The 25,300-nt window shown below is 37.0% G+C and overlaps 1 protein-coding gene and 1 long non-coding RNA gene across 12 annotated transcripts in view; one reads left to right on the forward strand and one right to left on the reverse strand.

Moving 5' to 3' along the window:
- LOC6042684 (longitudinals lacking protein, isoforms A/B/D/L) overlaps window positions 1-25,300 on the forward strand; it is a 345,300-nt gene that overhangs the window by 4,520 nt on the left and 315,480 nt on the right. The gene's annotated exons all lie outside the window — the stretch shown is intronic.
- LOC6051296 lies at window positions 17,960-18,872 on the reverse strand. The gene is made up of 2 exons (XR_005278288.1): window positions 18,430-18,872; window positions 17,960-18,290 (listed from the first exon to the last, which is right to left on the reverse strand). It is a non-coding gene; the product is annotated as an uncharacterized LOC6051296 (long non-coding RNA).

The following is a 25,300-nucleotide window of genomic DNA, read 5'->3' on the forward strand; positions in this document are numbered from 1 at the left end:
TTAAATTAATACAACAAAAAGTCGAGCTGCCGTGGCCGTGAGGTTACGGGTTTCACCTTGTAAGCGGAAGGTGTATGGATTAGATTCCAGTCTGGCTCGACAACGTCAGATCCCTTCAAAGAGTAAATCTGCTCACTGGGATCACTGACCGGTAGTGGATGGGATTTCCAATTCAGAGGTCGTGAGTTCGATTCTCGTACCGGGATGATGAAGTTTTATTAAAAAAGTTTGCTTTATTAATTGTTGCGTCGAATTTATTACTGTTTAAAAAAAAGTCGGGAAAAGTCGGGAATTATAAGCATACTTGTTTGAAAATGATTTTTTAACAATTGAATTATTTTGTAATATTTTGTACAATTTTCAAATTGAATTCACTCAATTCTGCTTTAGTAACTTACTTAAAATTTGAGGTTCTTATCACTATTTCAATATATTTAAGTAGGGAAAAGCTATTCAAGACATTCAAAATCTTAATGAATATTAAACAAATGATCTTTATTAATTTTTGTTTATCAAACAAGAGGTGACGTTAATGAAAAACTAATATAAAACTAGAGCCTAATGGTCAGCTTAGAGTTATAATTCTATTTCATTTTGTAAATGGATTGAATATTTGAAAACTGACTCCAAAAAAATCAATTTAAAAAATTACAAAACTAAAAAGGGAACTGCGAAGTTATGGTTTATGGTTTCTTTGACATTTCCTAAATCCTTTGAATGAATAATAACTGCAATTATGTTTTAATAATTCTTTGGTTTAAAATTATGATGAAGTTTAAATTAAAATAAGAACGGAATTTCAAGTTCAGTTATCTTTAACTTTTTGTCAATTCAAGTTGTAACGAAGTATCAAAAAGTATACGTTTGTCAGTTTAAAAAATAACATGAAAGTTATAAGTATTGTTAAACTTTCGATTATTTTTTTCATAGACTAATTATTAGTGTTTCTACTCTGAATCTTAATAATGAATTTCCATTTTTGAAGTTTTTTTTTATTTGTTGTCTTTTGATTTTTTTAAAATTCATTTAGAATTTTGTTTCGGTGCTTAATTGACTTTTCTTATAGAAAGTCTTTTGTTTGAAATCATTCTTGCGATAAGAAATGCCTGTTATTTAAGCATTTTGGAAAAGTCTGGAAAAAGTCGGGAATTTGAAAATGTGATTTGAGTGGTCACCCTGCACCAGGCATAGAGTAATCTTTACCAAATAATTTCGAATGCGAATTGGAGCCTAACAATTCGAAAGGGCACATAACTTTTGTAAACAATAGTGTATCCCTTTCACTCAAATGACAGTTTACATAAGGTGTGAAAGGGACACACTCTTGTTTACAAAAGTTATGTGCCCTAATGAAATGACAAGCACGAATTAAACTCTCTAAGCTAATGCACGACATATTGTTAAAAAATAAATTACCTGTCAATTTCTGTAGTTGATCCTAGGTATGTACACAGAAAAAAAATGGCAATATTCATCAGGAAATGGTGACAGATTTTGTGTCAAAAAATGATTAATTTTATCCCAATAAATGATGAATTTTCATCAGTTTTTGATGAATATTCATCAGGTTCACATTTTTACACATTTTTTATGTTATATTACTCAAAAAGAGCTTATATTCAACCTACCAAATTTTCAACATTCCAAAATTCAACTTTTTTTTTCTGTGTAGATTAGATAAAGTAAGGCGGGTTTTGAAGCTGTCTAAAAAAGTTATCTCAAATGCTAAATTTTATATGGAGATTTTCAGAAAAGTGGAAATTTGGCCATTTTCCAGACCATTTTTTGCGGATTTTAGGTGAACATTGGCTTAAAAAAATGTTTTAATAGTAGTTTATGCAACAAGTTGCAAAAAGAGGATTTTTTCAGCACGAGTCGTACATTTATCCAACGAGATTTACCGAGTTGGATCAATACGAAGAGTGCTGAAAAAATCAAGTTTTGCAACGAGTTCCATACAACATTTTTTGCAATTCCAAAAACACACACTGAGTGAAATTTAATGTCAAATTTCCTTGTATTTTGTCAATAAATCGTTTAAATCGAAAAAATGTTGAAAAGTGTTACTTTTCGAAACAAGTGCTGAAAAGTTCATATTTTCAGCACCCATTTGAGTGCTGAAAAGTAGAACTTTTCAGCATTTATTTTGAAAAATGTTGCTATTCGATTCAGTTATTTTTGGTACAGAAAAGTAGGCTATTTCGTCGTTCAAGAATGACAGGAAAAGTAAGTAGTTTCACGACGGAATTGCAAAAAAGCATTTTTCGGTTCTGTGGCCGAGCAATTCCAGCCCAAAACAGGAATTTGAAAGTACTTTTTTCTTGACCCTCTCCGATGTCAATGAAACTTTGTAGACATGTTATCCAAGGCATATACAAGCCATTTTTGTGTATATGGAGCCAGTTACACTCGATAATGACATTTGAGAAGGGCGTAAGTGTTTTAAATATTTTTGTATTTCGTAATTTAAATATTTCTGTATCTCGAAGCCGTTGCATCGTATCAAAAAAGGTCAAAGACAAACTTGTAGGAAATTTGACGGGCTTTCTTTTTTTAATACACTGAATGAAAAAAACACTCCACTTTTATAAGATTTTTTGATTTTTAAGTTTAAAGATCAAATTTGAAGGTGAGCCCACGATTTTTTTTCGTTCAAATTTTTTGTGAAAATAGCCTAAGATGTTACAAAAAGACTCACGAAAAATGCAGGATGGAGCAACTCACCTGAAAAATTATATCTGTAAGCCTACAAAGTTTCATTGCCATCCAATTGAAATGTGGCCAAAGACAAACTTATGGGAAATTGGACGAGCTTTCCGGTAAAAATACTTTCGAGACTGAAAAATCAAGTCTGTCATATAGAAATTGCCAAAAACCATCAAAAAACCTATTTTTTCAACATTTTTATTTTTAAAACCGCTGTACTTAACCTTCGGGAAGTCGCGTGTTTTCGCCTTTCTTACAAGTGCCCTTACAAACTGTGTACAAAGTACACGTACGCGACCTCCGGTGGGTTAACAAGGATTGGACTTAGGACAGTGGTCAATATGGAGACTCTTATATAAAATTGTCTAAAGAATCGACTCTCGAGTTCAATTTTTGAAAATTTCGACGTTTGTAGCACTTTTCAAAAAAACAGTTTCAGTAAATAATTTTTGTAATTTTTTAGGTGAGTTGCTCCATCCTGCATTTTTCGTGAGTCTTTTTGTAACATCTTAGGCTATTTTCACAAAAATTTTTAACGAAAAAAAATCGTGGGCTCACCTTCAAATTTGACTTTTAAACTTAAAAATCAAAAAATCTCATAAAAGTGGCGTGTATTTTTGTTTCAGTGTATTTTTTTCGGAAAGCCCGTCAAATTTTCTACAAGGTTGTCTTTGACCACATTTTGATATGATGCAACGGCTTCGAGATACAGAAATTTTTAAATTACGAAATACAAAAATATTTAAAACACTTATGCCCTTCTCAAATGTCATTATCGAGTGTAACTGGCTCCATATACATAAAAATGGCTTGTATATGCCTAGGATAACATGTCTACAAAGTTTCATTGAAATCGGAGAGGGTCGGGTACAACCGATTCCCTATTTGACATGGAATTGCTCGGCCCAGAAAATGGTAAAATTTCCCAATAAAATCTGGGTTTCGTGCTGAATATTCTTTGACAGCCAGAAACCTCGCCTCATCTTACAGATCACCTTCTGAAAATAATTAACAAAAAATAAAAATGGCTGTTAACTTATATTGTTTTATTTTTATAGTTGAACTATTTTGAACAAAACAACTCTGATTTGATTGTTGAGCTTTAGAAGAACCCCTAAACTAATCTAAGGTGATTTAAAAAATTTAAGTCCAAGATGGCGGTCAAAAGCCGGTTCACTAAAAAGAGCGACTGCGGTTCTTATTTGAAAATCCGGTCTTTTGAAAAAAAAACCGTTCCAAGATGAAAAAATTTTGTGAATCGATTATCCAAAGTCCTATACAAACCTTCGGATAATCGAAACTTCGGATAATCAGGGCATCGAATAATCGAGTCTAGACTGTATTTCAATTTTAAGTAAGGAATGTCATTGGCTTGATATGCAGATAAATACAATTTTATTTTTAAGCTCAAAGCGATTTTCATTATTTGCCATTCTTATCATTGGATTCCACATTAATAACAATATAATTTCACATTTTAATGATGTAGCAATATTTAGTCAGCTACTTGCTTCCAAGAAATTTCCGATAACGCACATTGCTATATTATATATCATTCTTTCTCTTCACTTGTGGTTGATGTTTTAGAAGTTATTATTAATTTTAGGAATCATTTTTATTCTGTTTCAGAATGATTTCAGTTGGCTAAAATTATTTTGTTTCAATCTAAATATTGGAGAATTAATCGTGCTAACGGCTAACTTCATACTAAAGTATTACCTTAGAAATGAGAAATAAAAAAAAAAAACTTCTAACCAACATGAACCAGGAAACATAGCTATGCCCGACCTACATAGCGACCCTAGCACTAACAGCCTTTTTTTCTGTCTAATTCATCACACCAAATTCCGCACATTCCTTCCTTCTATTTCGCGCACTTACCTATGTTCCCCGGCTTACGTTCTCTCTCCGCGACTTAAACCCGCGACTTACGCACTCCAACTAGCCGCTGCACTGCTGCCCTAGCATAAGCATAAATCCAGCCGTGCTGCTGCCCCAGCACAATGCACAGATTCGCCTGCCCGGCTGCATCGAATGGAAATAAGTGCATTTAATGGGTTTTAGATTAGATTAGATTAGAGAGCCCTGGCCAATTCGCGACCTGCGGCGGCGGCGGCGGCCCCTCTTTGGGAAGTGTCGGAACCTCGGTCGGAACGGTCAGTTTTTTTAGGGTGGACTGGGCGCAGCGAGAGAGACCTTGATAAGTGTTTGATCTTCTAACCCCGCGAAACTTGAGGTCCTGGAGGTGGGGGAGTTAACCTTTGGGTGATTCAAGTTAGCTCCTGAAACTATTGCTACTTGGGAGGTTGAGTTTTCATCCAATTTGATGTTTTTTTACTATTTCAACAAATTATTTTGATGATAACTTTGTTGCTTACTTCCTAAAGCTATTTATTACTCTATTTCAGCCTTTTTCAAGTCTGTAATGGAATATCTAAGTGATTTTTTACCAATTGTAGCAAGAATTTGTAAAACAAAAAAATATAAAAATTGATATTAAAAGCCTAGGTTTCAACATTTGGATGACATAAACTTTGAAAAATATTTGCAACGGCCTTAGACATTTATAACATAAATATTAGTTATTAGCTAAAATTCAGTAAAAAATATTTTTTCAGTAAATAAATATTTTGATAGAAACTTGATTGCTCACTTCTCATTGAGCTATTTATCACTCGATTTCAGTTGATAACGCTTTTAATTAGCTTTATTTGCATGTCAAAGTTCTGACCTGCCAACATTAGAGGCACGCTGGAATTAGAAGCTGTTCCCCGAAATGACTACACACTTTAAAGACATTTTTATTTTGTAGTGTCGAAAATTTGTAAGATTTAGCTGTTTTTCGATGTAATTTTACCTCAATTTAATTGAAAAGTACAATTACACGTCAAAATATGTAATTTTACATGTTTAAGAGGCAATAGGCATTTTTTAGTCAGTACAATTTTAAAATGTCTGTCACTTGAACATTGATGAAAAACTAAACCACTTTTGATAACTTCAATTCAAGGTCAAGGTGTTGAAACTATTTTGTTCTCTCCACGGTATCAAAATCAATAATTATATTTTTTTGGTAGTATTTGATTAACTCCAGACGGACTTGGGTCCAAAAATTCGTCAAAAGTAAATTTGTTAGCCAACTATGAATCTTCAAATGGCATAAGAAATGAGAACTCATAATTTTTTAGAACAAAAAAATGCATTCGACGATTTCACTTATTTCATGTAGCTTTTTGGTACAGCCATTTTTTTCATTTTTTATTTATTTTATTTTATTTATTTATTTGTATTGTAGAAAAGGTCACAAACAATAAATGTAAACATGTAAACATAAATGCTAATAAAAAATTCGCCACTAAATCAAATGATGCGCTTTTATAATGAAAATTCACAGTACACACATTTCGGCATGTCTAAACCGAAACTACGGAAAAATCTGTACAATAGAAATAATATCTAGTATGTAAGCAAATTGAAAGAAGTCTACATAAGCTTTACGAATAAACAATTTTAATAAACTTTTTTTTGCAAGATAAAAGAAGTTCAAAATTGCCTCCTAAATAATTGAAAAAAAAAAATGAAAAAGAATTTGGATAGTAGATTGGACACAGGTTTGCAACTTAACAAATCATTATTTTAATCATTTTCATTTTTATTCTCATTAATTTTTTTTTTTAATTTGCATGATTTACATTTTAAGTATTTGTTTGAAACAACGGTCCTGATTTTCGGCTCAAAGATCAGAAATCACAAACCCTTCGCCGATCGAATCTTTCCCGACTGCAGCGGCCAACTATTCGCGAGCGAACACGACTCTCCAGCTACCAGCGCCTTGGCCAATCGCTGCACACAGCGAAACCAATACATCGAAACGAATATGTGCAGAGAGGAGAGAATCGAGAGCAAAATGCCAGCGAGGCGCTCACTTGGCCTGCACTACCACAGTTTGCCGTCAATTTGAGCGCTGCTTTGAGCGCTGTGCTACACGAATGGAGTGAGAGAGAAAGGGAGCGAAAAGAGATTTTTCCGTCACGTGATCGCGAGTGAATGAGTCTTTTTAGAGCATTCAGGAAACTTGGTATGAGATTTATAAAGGTTTTTGGAAAAAATATATCAGGTTTCGCAAACAACAATGCTCTTGGAAAACAGTATAAATAAAAAAGGAATTTTCAGCTGAAAATTAAATTTCAAGACATTTTTTTTAATATACTTTGTGAAGTTTTTCGTGCAATTTAGTATGGAATTTGACTAAAAGTATCAAACATTTTAGTTGCATACTTCAAAACATGAAAAATAGCATTGACTTCGATTAGAAATAACCTTCTTTTGCCAGACTTTCGATCATCGTTTAAAGAATAATTTTTGAATATGACTTTTCCAATGCAGAAAAAATTGAAGATCTGACAACACTGTCCAAAGTTAGACCACTAAATTGATGTTTACCGTTCGTCGAAGTGTCATATTTGTAATTTTGAACAAAAAACACTTCCAGCACTGTTATCGTTCGTTCTTTTCGAAGAATAAAAAAATATGTAGATCTGGCAGCCCTGTCTTGGAGCATCGACACCTAAATGAGATTTACTAAACTTTTGAAGACTGTATTTTTTGCATTTTAATATCAATTGTTGAATTTTGACTTATTATTATTTTATTTAACTATTCAATCAGATTATGTTTCAGTCTCCTGTTGTCATGCTAAAATCACTTAATTGAACATACAACATTTTGTCTTAAAAATATAATTTTTGGTAAATTTGTATGTCAAAAGTTCGGATAGTTTGGATATTTTCTATGAAAATATTTCTACAGATTTGATAAGACTACAAATTTCTCAAAAAAAAAAAAAAAGATTGTTTATAAAATTTACTACAAATGAAAAGAAGGCTTGTACTCTTGAGGGTTAAACCGTCTAAGGTAGGAGGGGAGTGAAGGAGATTTGAGGGGTAATCCGATCGCCAATTGCGCGGGTGCGTTGCGAATTTGTTGTGTTGTTGTAGAGCGTGGTGGTGGTTCACCCAGCGGCACCAGAGATATCAGTAATAAACAGGAAGGGGGGGAACACTTTCAACAAGGTAGATTGGAGGTTAGGATTACCGATCCTTACCCCGTGTGGTGTCTGTCTCAAGAAGGTGCGAATTAGGCGACTTGTAGGTCAGTAACACCTGGTGAGTTGGCAATTAATTTCTATAAGAAATTCTAAAAAGCGATAAATTTACTTTTGTTCAGAAAAAAAATGTCAAATTGCTTGCAAAAATTTGCAAAATTCGCATAACGTATTTCTATTTTTAATGGCCGGTGTTTAAACGCGCTTTTTCGTTCTACTAACCGACATCTTAAGGACCCCACCCGCCCTTCCTCTTGCCCAGCTTCTTCCTTCTTCAACCTGCACAGAATGCACAAGTGTGATGAACTCGAAATAACTCCCCATCTTTCCACTCTGCTTTCCTGCTTGCTCCCGCTGACTTTGGCGGCTACTATTTGCAGAGATTTGCAAAAAAAAGGTTATTTTTATCACACAAACACACACCCAAATTTACGCGCTTAAGTAAGAGTAATAATTTGGCGTAAAAACGACGTAAAATTTGCGCGTGATTTTTTTTGCAATATTTCGTTAACCAAACGCACCAACAAAGTGCAGCTGACCGTGCGCAATGCATGTTGGTGTCACCAACGTGGAGTTGCGTGACACGATCGCGATCTTTTTTGCATCTGTCCCCTCGAGTTGGTTTGGGTGAGCCTGCGCGAGCACGCAACAACGCAACCATGCGTGCGTTTCGTTAGTTCTCTCTAATGGACACGTAGAACGCATTCTGAGCGGCGGGAGAAGGGAATGGAGTGGGAAACCCCTAGCATGGTGGAGGGATTGCTTAAAAAAATAAAGAAACAAGAAAAAACAAATGAATCTTCCAAAAATAAAAAATAAATTGGCAGAATTTTTAGACCATGGAACGGAGAAGGAGACAACACTTAAAGGAGAAAAAATTTCATAAATTTATACTTATCATGTATTGACAAAAATAACAAAAATTGACAAACATTTTCGTCAAAACATTCCACAAACATTTATAACAAACAACCTTCCCCAACTCAAAGGTGGGTAAAGTAGGTGCAAACACGTCAAAATTGCATAATTTGTCCCAATTTAAGTGATGCATCAAGTCTGTCCACTTCTCTCCCTCTCTCACTCTTGACACGTTGCACGCACCAACCTCTCAGCCGCTAATTAAGGGCCCTCTTCCGAACACATTTTTTTTGCCAATTTTCCATTTTACAAAGTGCGTTCGCCCTTCTCTCTCCCTCTCTCCCCACCTGACCGATGCACTTTTCTTTCTGTCGCCTTTTCTCTCACACACTCTCTTAACACGTTGACGTTGCTAACGATCTCGTCTCTGATGTGTGTCCTCCGCTCTTCTCTCCGTCGCGAGGTTGAAATATGCGTTTCTGTTTGTTTTTTTTGCAGGTTTTTTGCTGCCCTCTGTCTCCTCGTGTCAAACTTGGCGAAATTGTTGTCGCGTGCGTGCATTGATCCGCCACCAGTTGCATGCGGTGCAGCGTAAACAGCAGGAAAAAAAACGTTGTTTGTAAAGCAAAGAATTGAAATGTTGCTGATTTTTAAAACTTAACTCAACCAATGAGATTTAAAAAAAACCCTCCGCCACTTTAAAATTTCCTCAAAATATCGATTTAGGGGAAATATACCCTTTCTCAGCCTGTTCTATTATTGGCCTATCAGCACTTTGATAATGAATTACAGCTTTCATTAAATGTTTTTGACTGTCTCAAAGTAACAAATAGCTGTATCTAAAAATGTTGATTTAAAAATAAACGTTACTTAATCCACTTAATGGTTGAGGTGCCTTCCTCACATTCATAAAGACAGTACATTCAGTAAAAATATCAACATTCCCTCCTTAACATGTTTAACAAATCAACTTTATTACTCATTTCATTTGATAGGGTTCGCAGACCTTCAATATTTCTGGCTAATCGGCAAGGTCTGATAAAAAAAACCTATTCAACGATAGTTCGCATGGAAGATTCAGACAATATTTCTATCACAATATCTGAAATCCGGCCTTCAAAAAGTGTATAAATAACACTCAAGTGCTAATAACGCCCGTGTGGATCAATCGGACTGCGCACTGAACTCACAACCGAGAGGTCGCCGGTTCGAATCCCGCGGGGGGGCACTCTAAAATTCGGCGCCGTCGCTCCGTGCCATACTTTCATACACTTAGGAGCCCAGGGCGGCGAAGTCCTTGTAGATAAAAAAGAAGACACGCAATAGTGGCCGACAGCTATACAGTCAACTTCGTTTTTTTCGCTAATAACTTTTGATAGGGTTGTCAGATCCTCGATGTTTTAGGCTAATTTAAAAGGTCTTTCGATTATCTGACTAGCGACAGGTTGCATGATAAATCCGAACATCATTTTCATTGAAATATCTGAGATCCGGCCTCCAAAAAGTGTATAAATAACACTTAAGTGCTAATAATTGTTGATAGGAATGTCAGATCTCCAATGTTTTATGCTGATTAGAAAGGCCTCTTTAACACATTTCTGGCAATGTGTAACATGATAGGTTTTCTTGCAAAAACCACCCTTTTAACAATCTTCCGGACATACGCCAAAATCGTTTTGTTTGGCATAACTTTTGAAGTACTTAACTAAACTTGCTGATTTTAAATAGAGACCTATGGGACCCCAAGACGGATCGAATGAGACTAATGAGCATGAGCATGAGAGCATGAGAGATCACCCATGGTTGCCCCTCCGTTGCTGAACAGAACCGTAATATCCTTTCAGCACTACTGATTATAGGCTTCGACGATCAAGTGGTGTTTCCCTTATCAACAGCATGTATGAATGCGCTGAAAAGATAAAACACCATGATTGCTAAAGCTAGATCAGTTGCGAATAGGTAACAGTCATTGGCCACCAACGGCGCCCGCCATGTCAGTTTGTAGACCTCGATTTTAAGGGACGGGAATGTTAGTTAGCGCAGGTTGCTACTAGGGCAGCTGATTTACTCTGTGCTTACACCCCACGAGCGCCAGGAACCTGAAAACTTGTTAGTAGGATAGGGTGTTTGGTCAGGATTCATCATAGAAGATGATGATGCGACCCAAAATCATAGTGTTTGTTGAACGGTATTTTGTATTATTCTCAAGGCAAGCAATCGGAGGCTGCGGATGAGACATTTCCCGTTTATCTGTTGTTAAATTTTAAATGAAATGGTCTAGTCTTAGACAGCCGGCTGTGGAAAGATAGAACCAAAATCATTTGTAATTAAAACTGAAGGGTTAAACAGTGTAATTTTTAACTTGAGATGATTTCACGAGTTTTGAATGATTGATGTTTAGTGAGGTACTGATTAACTTTGCGAACGACGAGTTACGATGTATCGAGATGAAATGGTATGATAGGGTTTTGTTGTTGTTGCACATCGACAACGGACGCGAAAAATTTACCGACCCGACGAAAAGGCATCGCAAATCGAACTGACTGTCATCGGGACAGTCAAAGCCAGCCGCACCTTCACACGCACACACGCACGCGAAAAAAACGAAAAACACACTGCGACGGACGCGAAAAATTTTGCGACCCAACGAAAAGGCATCGCAAATCGAACTGGCTAACTGTCATCGGGACAGTCAAAGCCAGTCGCACCTCACACGCACACACGCACGCGAAGAAAAAACGAAAAACACACTGCGACGGACGCGAAAAATTTTGCGACCCAACGAAAAGGCATCGCAAATCGAGCTGGCTAACTGTCATCGGGACAGTCAAAGCCAGTCGCACCTCACACGCACACACGCACGCGAAGAAAAAAACGAAAAACACACTGCGACGGACGCGAAAAATTTTGCGACCCAACGAAAAGGCATCGCAAATCGAGCTGGCTAACTGTCATCGGGACAGTCAAAGCCAGTCGCACCTCACACGCACACACGCACGCGAAGAAAAAAACGAAAAACACACTGCGACGGACGCGAAAAATTTTGCGACCCAACGAAAAGGCATCGCAAATCGAACTCCCCCAAGACGGATCGAATGAGACTAATACGGTCAAAATCCATTTATCCAGTCCGGAGATAATCGAGTGACAATTTTTTTGTCCACCCACCTACACACATCCACACAGACATTTGCTCAGAACATGATTCTGAGTCGATAGGTATACGTGAAGGTGGGTATACGAGGTCAAATTAATTTTATAGCCTTTCCTCAGCAAGGTGAGGAAGGCAAAAATGGCTTAGAGTGATTAAAATGGGTATATTTCCCCTATAATACTTATGTAACATTGTTTTATATTTTAACAAAAAAAAAACATTTTAGACTTTTTACAAATTTTGATTTGGAACCATGGATTGGACAGACTTTATCAAAAATAGAAAAAAGTTCCGCCAAATGCGTTTACTTTTGCTAAAAAATAACAAAACGTCAAATTTATTTTAAGAAAATATGCAAAATTTTCCAAAAATTTCCAAATTAAGCTTATTCAAATGCTCAAATTTGTAATTGGGCATAACTTTTATTTACTTGACGATCAGTTGTCCAATGATTTTTTTTATTTTGTGAAAAAAAAATCATTCAGCATTACTTTTGGAGTAATTTCAAAGAAAAACAACTTTAAATATGGGTTTGAAAACTTTTCACTGGCATTCAAAAATTGCCATAAATGCTAAAATGTTTTCAATTTAGATTGATGAGAAATTTGCAATAGACCCCCAACGAATTGTGTGTCGATTCAGCTTTCAGCTTTCCACTTTTTATCCTAATGTATTTGAAAAAGTACACCGTGAAACAATTTTGAAACTGATTGATTAGCCTTGAAATATTTGAAATTATATTTTTAATGCTCAAAATCAAATAATACTCTAATTTATTTGACATTCAATGAATTATGTATTTATAAATAAAATAAAAACTCAAGTTTAAAATCTTTAAAATCATTCTATCTTGAAGCGGTTCTTTCAATAAACCAAAGCTTCAAATGAACCACGGCACTTCCCAAGCAACACACTTTGTCAGATAAACGTATTTCCTAACTGGTTGTATAACCGAACGGCCTCGTTACCACAACTTGTTCTACAACTCCTGTGCATTGGAAAAAGCGCACTTTTTTCTGTTGTATAACTTGCCAGAATAAGATGCAAGTTATCAGAGTAAGTTGTACAAATGTATCTGACAACACTGTGCTAGCTAACAAGAGATTCAACGAAAAAAAGGGGGCGTGGTTAACGGCTGTGCTGTCAAATCAAAGCGCACAATGAAAAGGAAAGATAGATTGAAAACAGTTGTCTAACCGTTACCCAACTTACATGTAAACAAACAGTTCTTATTAGAATTTCAATCAACGACGAAGCCAATATGAATAGTATCTCTGACTATTTTGGCACGCTTGTTTCTGGCCGATTTATTTAGAAAAAAAATTGAAATTGCATGAAAAAAAATAATATTTTCGCGCTCTCTAACTGTGATTCATGTGAAACCCTCTTCATGGCGAACTTTTAGATTTTCATTTTTTGATGAACTTCGCCTTTCCCAAGATTCGATCCGATGACTTCGACGACTTGTTGTTATCTCCAGGCAGGTCCAGGCGCGCTTCCACATCTCTCCACGAGGCTTCATAGTAAACAAGCTGGCCTAAACGTCAATAACAAGGCTGCTGTCAGCTTTGTTATACTGCAGTGAGCTATACAACTTAACTCCAGAAAAGGCTGTCATTGGAAATAAAGTTATATAAGTTTGTTTCAAGTCAGTTTTTATAACTCCATTATGTAACTTTGTTATAACAAACCGTTTCAACTTTCATTTCGATTACCGTACCACGGAGTAACATTGAAAATTGGTGTGATTTTAATTTGTTGTTTTCTCTATCATGAATTCCGTAAGCTGATATTTTTTGTAGCTTTTACCGGCGATATGTTTATAAATAATCGGTCAACAATCAAAATTATTGCAATCATCGATAAATAAACATTATTGAAACTCTAAATATCTCACGTACAAATTTACACCACCTAACAACACGCAATGTCAAGTTGAATATGTTTGTTGAATATCAGTTATATAACCTGTTCTCCGATAACATTTGTGTAACAAAGCGAGAAAACCTAAGGTTATTTATAGAATGGTTGGCCACGCCCATTTTTCAGAAGATGCCGTCACATGACTATGTTAGATAAGCAGTAAAACAAACAGTGCAATATTATTCTTATCCAACAAACTGTTTTCGAGGAAAACAATGCTGATGAGGGAACAGCATCATGGCATATCAGGATTTTGACGTTTAATTACAGCTCATAGAAAGCGTTTTCGACTGAAATCAAGTGATAAATACCTCAAACGGAAGTGAGCAAGCAAGTTTCTATCGAAGGTGTACCAAAATAAGTTGTTTAAACAGTGTAAATCAGCAAATTGGATGGAACCCCCCAAATAGGTGAGAATTTTTCCTATGTTGTGTTTTGTTGGAAAAGAGTGAAGTTGACTGTGTTTTAACACTTTTGTGGCACAAAACACGATAGTTACACAAGTCAGTTATACAAGCAGTGAAACAAACTGTTATTTAAGTTATGTTCAGATTTTTTCTCGTATGTTTATCAAAAACAATTGTCTAACTATTATTCAACAGTCGACAAGTTATGAGTGCTACTTGGGTTTTTTTGTGAGCCAAGGTATATCCGCTCTTTTTAGTGAATCGGCTCTTTGAGCTGCTCGCTCTTTTTTGCCCACCTCTACTTTATACATTATTTCACTTAGGATACTGTCAAAATATGTCAAAATATGAATCAGTTTGTGGAAATCTTTCCCAAGCTCATAAATACGTTTGCAATGTTCGAACTAAAATAATGAGGATAGCTCATTTGCTGTTTGTAAACTGACAGTTTCACAGTTTTGATAGAAAAAAAAGTATCACAAAATCACTTCTACATCACTACAGTGTCATGCTACAGTCAAAAATCCGAACAATGAAATGGCCAAAACTATTGCATTGCACTAACCGCAGCGAGAATTATGCGACCGGGTCACACGGGGAGAAATGACGCGTGGACATACCGTAACAAATGCTCGGTATAAGTAACTAGTTGTCCAATATCTTCCTTAGCTAAAATTAGTAATTTTTTTTTTCTCATTTTGCATCTTTTTAAAATCGAAATATAGATTTTTATTTAAAAGACATTACATTTGTTACATTCTTTTAAATAATTTTTTGAGGTTAAAATATTTTAGAGTGTAGCAAAATCGGTTCTAGCGAATATGATTACCGGAAGAAAGGCTCTCTGAGTATGCTTTGATCTCGTTTCTTTTGACTGTCACTTGATCGTTAAGTGTGGCAGGGATGGTTAAAACAATTAATGATTTGGTTTAGTCGCCAACTTGCTGCGATCAAAATACAACCTTGCCCCTTTACCGCCAGAAGTCACGGGTTCTTATAATCAGCCACTGTGCCCTTGACGAATAACAGCTAGTCGTGGCAATTTAAGAATCAAAGCTATTCTCAGCAGTCTTATTCGTTAGGTGTAACAATTGGGAAATTTTAATAAAAATCCCTGTTTTCCCGAGCCTGGGAGTTTAGATGTCAAAAACGTAAACAGTAGAAGGCATGGTTTGACAAACTGCGTCTGAACCAAAGTTTCTTATGATAATTTTGATCGTATCTTAAGCAAAACAACGTAAATGGGCCAACGACGAAGTGTAAACAAGTAGTGGATCTCGATCAAAATGTATACATCAACTGACGGGACGCAAAGTTACTGATTGTTTACACTTCGTCCTTGTCCCATTTATGCTCTTTTGTTTTGTTTGACAGCGCCTTTTGTAGATCTGAAAAGGCGTTCTAAACTGCATAAATCAAGCCAAACAAAGTAAATGGGCCAAAGGCGAAGAGTAAATTAACAGTTCATCCTCCTTACGTCAGTTGATGTTTTCATTAGAGCGAACAGGATAGATTGTTTGTTTACACACCGACATTGGCAAAATTACATGATTAGCTAGAAATGGAGGGCTTGTATGTCACTTTTTGACGTTTCGAAAAAACACTTTTTAAAGACTGGACATTCAACGCAAACAATAACAAATACTTTTTGTTTGGAAGGCCGTTCTGTACTTTGTTCGGAAATTTGGTTGCCGGAGTACTAAGTTATTATCAAAAATGTAAACAGTAGGCGTGTATGCAAGAGTGACAAAACGGCCTCTGACTAAAATTTCGTTGAGCAAGTGGTCGCACTTGCAGGGTGGGTCAAGATAGCACGATCTGATAGGGACTACATTTCAAATGAAGAGTGTCAAGATTTCACGGGATTTTTACGGTTTCAATTGAATATCTCAGGATAAATAATTTGTGTTGGGAATCTGTGAAGCTTAAAAGCACAACATTGCGTTTAAGTTTGGCTAAAATCGACGTGCGACAAGAAAGTACGATCTTGACGATATCTTAAAATTCCTAAATTTAACACAAATCCAGCAAACCAATTCCAAATTCCACCAAAGTTTGGAGGATGATGCATTATTCCGGCAAAAGTTTTCATTATTATTATTTTCCGACATCCCCTCCCAACCAGCTCGTTCACCTTCAACTGCACCTTCCCTCAGCCCGGGTTCCGGACTGTCCAAGTGCAACCCCCGCTTAGGTCGGTCGGTGCACTATGCTTCCAGGACCAAACGTCGACGACGACTCACGAACCAACGAGGGGAGGGGGTGCTTCCAATCCTAGACATCGTGCGGTTATTTTGTTTTTCTTTTTTTTAGGAATTCTTACCCCTTGCGTTTCACCCTCTACAGTTTGGCCCGTCGAGGCTAGACCAAAAAAAGCAACATGGCGGACCGACCCCGGGGGGAGAATCAACGCGTGTTCAGGGGAGGAAGAAGTGGTGGAAAAGTCGTGCACGCGCATCATTTGGGCTCGATCGAACTGCACTCTGGAGAAAAAGAGGAAGGGAAGAGGAGGAAGCAAAAAGAACAACAAAAAAGAGAAGTTGAGAAAAAAGTGGGAAAGGGTGAGGGTGTTGTTCCTGATTGGCTGATAAGGACCCATCGTTACGAAAGGAACGTTTTCCCTGTTTTTGCTTTTGCTTCTTCTTTTTGTTCCTAGTCCCGATGAACGTGACTATGCGCGCACACACCGACACACACACACACATAGTTGCGAGGGAGCTGCGTTCGCCTGCGGCGCTCCACACACACGTGTGTGTGTGTGTCCATGCCTGGAGGTGCATTTTCACACAAACGCACCAACACACACACACACAGAAATTTCGAGCTAGGAAAGGGGTGCATCGTGCACTGCTGCATAGTAGGCGAACACACACACACACACACACTATTATGGTGGGCGGAGCTACGGAGCAGATTGATAGCGGCAGTGTGGACGTGAGGGGCGGGGTTTGCTGCCCCCCCCCTCCGCTCCTTAGGGTGGGGAAGGTGGTTCGATCGAAGGAGGTCGACATTCGCTGGTGCACCCCGAGATTGGCTTTTGTTTTGTCTTTGGAGCAAAAGGGGTTTGCCTAGGCGCAGGGTTCTGCGATGCAATGAAAGGAGAAGGGAATTGTTTTGATTTGGGAAAAGGATGGTTGTTGATCTTTCAGATTTTGACAGCTTTAACTGATTTGTTAGTTTTCTTTTGTCAGGTCTACTGTATTGTTAAGCAGTTTCAATTTCATTCGCTTTTTTGACATTCCGTAAACAATAATAAACACGTTTTGTTTGGCTGGCCATTCCGTGCATTGTCCCGAAGTTTGGTTGAATTTGGTTGCCGGAGTCCCGATTTATAATTACAAATGTTTACGGAAGTCGGGCATGTACGTGTGTCAAACGCGTTCTGACCAGAAATCCTTTTGTCCACACAGAAAAAAAAGTGTAAATTTACCCAACACTGAAATCATGTTTTTAACGTAAACATGCTCAATGTAATTTTGAAATTCAATGTAAATAGTTGTATTGCATTTAAAGGACCTTTATGTAAATTGAGATTCTACGTAATGCGTGAAGCTCATGTAAATCAAGCTTTAATTTGCGCCGAACATAAATTTGAAGGTATGAATAACATGTAATTGCATATCTGATGTAATATTTTCTTAACGTAATCCCAAAAATAATTTAAATTTAAATAAAAGCTTATTTTGCAAATGACAGCACAAAAGGCAGACAAAACAAATCAGCTCAATGTTATTATTGTTTGGTGTGGTAATGTTGGAAGTGTTTTTGCGCTAGATTTTGCGTTTAAATGAAATTTCGGCTGATGTCCAAGCAGCTGTTTATTTCGCGAGACTGCTGGGCAACAGTAGATGGCTCCGGACAGGAAAGGGAAGGTTCCGCACAGCAATTTTATTTCACCCAGGTTTGGATCGCAAATTTCAATTTTAACCGGCTTTCCTCACGCCAAAACAAGTTTTTCAGTTCGGATACAATCGGTCCGGAAGGATGTAAACAAACCTTGCGGATCGATTGCTGTCAATGTTAATTGAAAGAATTAAGAGCTTCTGAGAGAGGACCGATGGAATCTGTACCAACGGCACCAACAGCAATCAAAGGGATGGTTTGTTTACATTTCATCGTGCCAATCAAATCCTGGATCCTGGAATGATTAATCTAAAATCAGTTCCTTCCTATTGATCGCTTGTCTGGCAATAATTTGGTATTACGTAAAATCCTTCCGGGTTGATTGTAGCAGTTGCACCGCCGGGTGAGTAAAAATTCATAAGGTTACTACTTACAAAATATTACATTTTTGCATTTGCAGCTGCTTTAGATGGTTTGCCATTGATGCTGGCAGCCAGAACCTTGAGCTTCTTCGACAAATTTGACTTGCAGCGGCGGCAGCCGAAACCTCTTTCGTGGTGGCAACCTCACCCGGAACAGCGCCCTTCTTGGTTTCCTCATCGGTTGGAGTATCTTGTGCCACTCTCCCGGCTTGAACGGTCAAACAGGTACTCGCGGCGTCTTTTACGCGGTTTTGACCGCAAGAACGGATCATGTAGACGCAGGATTCACAATCTTACAATGTCGGAACGAGGCATCGGCACAAACTCCCTCGTAGATTTTCACCGAGACCGGAAGAAAGCTGCTGGTCCTCAGCTATACAAGAGTGGGAAGGAGGAACAGGAACGGGATCATGGCTTAAATTCGCAGAGATTCCCTTATCAATCAAGATCCAAGCTAGATTTTTGTTGGCTGAAACACAAAAAAGAACATGTAAGTATGTTTCACCTTTAACTCGGCAATATTTGCCAATTTAGTTCCACAGGTTTAAGCTGGGTCTTGTATATTAGTTTACTTACAGCATTAGTTAGCAACATTCACTAATGGTGAAATATAAAACTGATATTTTTAACAAAATTTGTTAAAATTTAATTTCAGGTGCGAAGCTTGACTTTTCGACGGATTTTTTTCGAGACATGACGTTTTGATGCGATAAACTGTTCGATCAGATGAAGTCGGTGAAGTCGATGAAGCGCGGTGAATGCCCCTGTGACTGAAATTATCGCGGTGTTGACGAATCAGTTCGGTGTTAGGGAACGTTCTTTAATTACGTTACTGTTTATTTTATTTTTATTTTATAATACATACAAAAAATTGGCATTTAACCTCCTCAAGTTGCTTTTTGGATATTTTTGAAACCGCCTTGAGTCAGGGGTTCCCTATTCAAAAACACCCAAATAATGAAAATTTCGTTTATAGGACTTTTTCGATAAAAAATTTAAATTTTATCTATTTGGCAAACTAATTTATATTTTTTATACATTTGAGAACCGATGTTGGTAATGTAAACGTGTATGAATAGAAATTCTTAACTTATTTTTATGAGTTCCTAAGAAACAAAATGTGATGCAAACTTTCAATATATCCTGCTCAGGGTCAACCAACAGTTTTATTAATTTTATTTTTACACCGTTTGAATCTAGAGTTTTTTTAAAGGTCCTATAAACATATTAAACACAATAGCTTACAGAACCTTTTCAAAAACATTAACGTTACTTAATCCACCGTGAGGTGGTTGATGCCTTCCTCACATAAATATTGTTTTTTTTTTGTGAAATAAAAATAGCCAACATATGTTTTCTAAATAAAACTTCATATACTTTTAACTCAATAAGTTTGTCAGAACTTCAATCTTTTGGACTCGTTGGATAGATCTTTTGATTACGTATCCAACGATAGGATGCATGATTGATCCGGATATCGTTTCCATTGAAATATCTGATATCCGGATAGGGTTATCAGGTTTTCGATGTTTAAGGCTCATTTGAAAGGTCAATTACCGTAATCTGGGGCGAATCGGGACTTCAGTCTGAATAGGGACAGCAGTTTTTAGAGCACTTAAAGATTTAAAATTTGGAAATGGATGTACATATTTTGTTGGTCTGAGTCTGTTCTAACCGAAACCAACCAGAAAAATCAAAATATTGTGCTCCAACATGGTTAGAACTGCTGTCCCAATTCACCCCATGAGTCCCGATTGACCCCAGTTTACGGTGTCTAACTACCGACGAATCACATGACGGACCCGAATATCATTTTCATCGAAATATCTTAGACTCAGCCTCTAAAAAGTGTATAAATAACACTAAGTGCTAATAACTTTTGATAGGGTTGTCAGATCTTTGATGTTTTAGGCTCGTTGGAAAGGTTTTTCAAATAACTTTATAAAAATATATAGCGAGACGGATTTTCTTACAAAAACCAAACATTTTACAATCTGGACCTTGGGTTCAGCCAGTCCGGAGATAATCGAGTGCATTTATTTATTTATTTTTTTTTTTCGAATTAAGAAGTTCATTTTTCGAGTGATTTTATAGCCTTTCCTCAGCTAGGTGAGGAAGGCAAAAAGGAAGGTTTTAATTTTTAACATTTTTTGTGAAGTGTTTTTTAAGTTGAAAACCCCTATTGATAAGTATTGTGTTGCTAATATGATTTAAAACCTCAATAGCATGAAAATTGAAAAGTTTTCTGAAGCTAGAGAATTCGACGGTAACATTTCAAAAGGCATCATGTACATTTTGACACTTTCTGGGTTATTGCATATTCTGAAAGTACTCCTAATAAGCTATCTCTCCACCAAAAATGACCAAAAGTTACTTCAGTTAAGTCTGTTTAATTATGATTTTAAATAAAGTAACATAAACAAAATCTCTGCCATCAGCAGTCCCTGTTTATATAGCCCTGTCAACCTGTCAAACAAAAGGCTACATAAACCTCGTGACGAAAAAAAAGCAACAAGAAAAAAGCGCCATGTACATTCGGCGAAGAAAAACGAATCATAACAAAGCGCCCCCCTCAATGACAGCAGGGTGATAAAGAAGTTGGTGATTTCAAAAGGAGTTATGTTTGTTTTTCTCAAATAAAATTACTGAAATGATGTTTTATTGAATTTGGATGATCAAGTATCAATAAAAGCAACGTTTTTCATCGTTTGTTATTATTAGAACATCTTATTTTGCTTTTATATTAAAATGGGAATTGAAAATGGATGCTCAACATTCAAATGCGGTTTTCTCAAAACGCATGGTTTGTACATGATGCTTTTTGAAATGTTGGCGTCGAATTAGCAAATCTAGTAAAAATGATAACTCGTTGTTCAGATTAATAATATATTTATACAGATTTTTAGTTTAATCAAGTACATACAAATTAAACGTGGCAACCCTGCTTGGGCTGAAAAGCAAATTCAGCCACAGGGGTAGTCGACATACGCGGCAATCTCGAGCGCGAGCTGTAAAAAAAAACAAAAAGAAGAAGCTATCTGTCAAAATACTCTTAAAAGTCTCCATCGCGATCCGCTGCGCCAAATTTTCGCGTGAAAATTGCCGGTTCCCCTCAATCCCGTTCCAAATTAACCAGCAAGCAAGGCCATCGTCGCAAGTGCGCTGAAGACATCTGGAGGGCAAATACACAGCAAAAAGGTAACTTTTCGCTTCGACTGAGTTGAGATGAGATAATAATTTGTGTTTTGAAGCAGTTTTCAGTGATGTCCGTCTTAACTGCCAACATAGACAAATCTTTGTCGGGCCCGATCGAGTTGGACAAGTGCTGGTGGAGGACTAGGGCAATGTGACGAACATCCTGCATCTGCTTAAGATCGAGCACCCGGCCAGAATGTGCTCTTTACGTTGGTTCAGCTCCAGAACGAGACGTTCGATGGTGAACCACATCGGTTGTCAGCATCGCCGCCGAGCTGCTGGTGAAACAGAAGATTCCTCTCGTCAATTATCTGCCGGCTTTCAGCAGGCCGTGAAATGGAGGGCGAGGAACGCTTTGAAACCAGCTACGGTGTTGAGGTCGCTGAAAACGAGCTGATCGACGCTCGAGTCCCCAATTGCAAAAAAGTGGTTGCCGGAGGTTGTGGCGTCGTGGCGCCCCTTTCAATCTGTCTTGTTGAGTTCGCTGAAACTGCAGGTCATCGCCGGGAATGCCACATCGCCGATTCCAAAATCCTCCGCGCTGCAAAGGACGCCACCGATCACATGGCCAGGTTCTATTGTAACAATCGGCCGGGGCTTAATTCTACAGGTTTGTTTTGGTTTTCACATTTTTCTTCAAAGCCTTTTGTGAGTCACAATAATAACTATTACTATTGTGTTTTAGGTTGCATTGCACGATCGTCACAGTAGCTAAAATCTGAAGGCACCGTCGTCGCTGGGGGAAGTGCATAATGCACAACCACACACACATCGACGGTTCCGGGCTAGCTGCGCGTGAGGTCAAAAGATCACATTGTTTATCGAGCTGGATCCTGCAGAGCGATGCTGTTTAAACATCAGTACAGAAGCATGGTGGTTTAAAAAAGGTGAATTGATCATGAGTGAGTTATTTTGTTTTATTTCCATTCTTTTCTAAAATATTTGTAAGATCAGGAAATTAAAAGCTCTTGGTTCCCACTTAAGTTTACATATTACTTCGTTGAATCTAAAGTCTGCATAATAATTATCAAACTCTTTGCCTATGACATTTAAAAAGGTTCGTTTTAGTTTTTTCTGGTCAAACAAAAGTAATATCAATGCTCAGTTTGATTAGAAAGTAATCTAAATGTGTGCCTTTCTAAACTGCACCAGGGTACAAAAGAATTTGAAAATTACATCAGATTTAAGATTCAACGGAGTAAAAAAAATTTCGACTTGGGTAAATTTACGTAGATTTCATCGGAAATTTACAAGTTTTTGGACCGCTGTTTGTTCGAAACGTTTACAACGGATGGCATGTAAATTTAAAATGAATAAGATGTAAATTCGCATCATTAATGTCGTGCACTTTTGGTACATCATTAATGATGTAAATTTACCGGAATTTTTTTTTCTGTGCAGTAGTCGCACTTGCAGCAATTTTTGTAGGGTGTGTCAAGATAGCATGACAAGCTTGAAACTTCTTTCAAATGAAGAGTGACACCAATGCACGAGGTTTCTAACAACTGTCAAACGTATGTAAACAAGCTGTGATGATTATTACAGTAGTTAGTTTTCACTTATTCAAATAGACCGTTGCTTTTTCCAAGGCTTATTCGATTAATGATATTTAGTCTATATTTGCTTGTCTGCGGAAAGAGAATTTATCAAGAAACGAAATTCGAAATGATTTCTCTCTCAACAAAGCATCCGGAGCCATAAGGGACTGTAACGCACAACACCCCGTCACTTTGCTAAATTTGCCACCCTAATTAGGTTATGTTTTGAAGCATCGAAATCCGAGATGCGTGCGACTCTCCGCTTCTAGACTCAATTCCGCACGCAACATTGCAGGTCTTTCCGCTGCGAACTGTAAACAAATGTGCGGTCACTTTCCGTTTTTCATTAATCCATTTGGCGGTAATCGATATCTTGGACAATCCGGCGGGCACGCACCTGCCAAAAAAACCTGGTCGATCGACTCTTGGCCAGTTCCAGCCCGCGTCAGCACAAATCGGTGCGGCTAACTGTTAAAAAGGTGCGGGCTAATTTGAGGTACGTAGAACAGCTCTGACTGGGCACATTTTACGACTTTGTCGTCGAGACACTGTCGTCGATCGCGAAAGTTACCGTTTTCGGTGCCCCCGGGAAAGGTACAAATGATCGAATTGCATCGCCGACAAAATTTGTTTTTCCTAGTACGCAGGAATCAGCAACTTGGGCTCACTTCGTGAGTCTAAGTGACGTAAACGACATTCAAAATGATATCACAAAGTGACGCTTACGTCACTTGGCGTTTTGTTGTGGCTGCCAATTTTTGGTGACTGCCATACGAGCCGGTGTTTGGTTACGCAGTGATTCCGGCAATGCGAAGCGATGCGTTGACATGCGATACAGTTTTGAGGTGCGAAATGCGAAATTGATAGCGCAAATATCGATGTCGACTGCAAGTGCGCCAATTTGGTGGTGATTCGGCTTAAAATTCTGAAATTAACCGTTGTTTGGATCATTTTTTTAGCATTTTTGATATCAACTACCATTTGATTTGTTAGTCACACACATAAACAGTGTAAAACAAAATTCAAACAAAAAAACGCACAATAGTGATGACTAAATTTATGGTGTTATTTTGTTAAAATTCACAAATTATCATAAACTACATTATTCAAGTTTTATTATTTAAGTTTTATTTATTTATTTTTCATAAATCAAGCACTAATTTTTTTTCTTTGAAATAATTTTGAAGATTTTACAAATTCATAATTCAATAATTAGTTAGCCTTCTTTACTAAATAAAAAAGCTTTGTCAGATGCAAAAAAGGCGCCATCCACAAATGACGAAGCATTTTAGCAAACACAAAAAGTGATACGTCATTTGTGGATGGCACCGAAATGAACATTGTTGGTCTCTTCACGATTTGAAAAGATCTATCCTACCTGAAATCTTATTTTTCTTAAACTTTTTAGGGGCTAAATAAGCCACAATGCGTCATTGGTTCATCATTACAAGTTTCCATACAAATTCGACAGCTGTCCATACAAAAATGGTATCTAAATATTCTAGAATTTTATAAACGGAATTGCTGATGAATGTTGTGTCTTTGGATAAATGTTAAGTATGAAGGAAGCGTTCTTGTATTAAGTAACGCAGTTGGGAGAGGGGGGGAGAGAGAGGGTCGAATGCCGTGTTAGGCTCCACACAACATTTTTAAAATTTGTATGGGATGAAAAAATCTAAATATTTGCCTTACGTAATAAATGAACGCTCCCTGAAGAACGATTTGGGAAACGGACATTCCAAAAAATATTTTTTTTCACTTTTTTTGCGGAAACATTATTTTTCAAATTATTTTTTTTTTGGTTTGTTCCAGAGGATTAAAAGACAAAATTTCAGCTATGATCCAGAAATTGCAAAACATATTTGTCAGCGTTGCCATTTTTTGACCATAAATTAAATAAAAATGAAGAAAACGATCGCAAAAAATCAAATATTTATGAGCAAAATTGGATTTGAAATCAAACGTATTTTTTTAATCTGTCCGATAGTGATACTAAAATAATTTTAAGTTCAAGACTAACAGTTGAAAAGAACTTAAAATGTGAAATTGAACCCTTTTTGGTAGATTAGTCTTAAGATTTAAAAATGTAATAATATTTTTTTGGCAAGATAAGAAATTTCACGTTTCACTTGTAGACATTGAATATAGGT

Source organism: Culex quinquefasciatus, chromosome 1, assembly GCF_015732765.1.
Source record: "Culex quinquefasciatus strain JHB chromosome 1, VPISU_Cqui_1.0_pri_paternal, whole genome shotgun sequence".
NCBI classification, from domain to species: domain Eukaryota; kingdom Metazoa; phylum Arthropoda; class Insecta; order Diptera; family Culicidae; genus Culex; species Culex quinquefasciatus.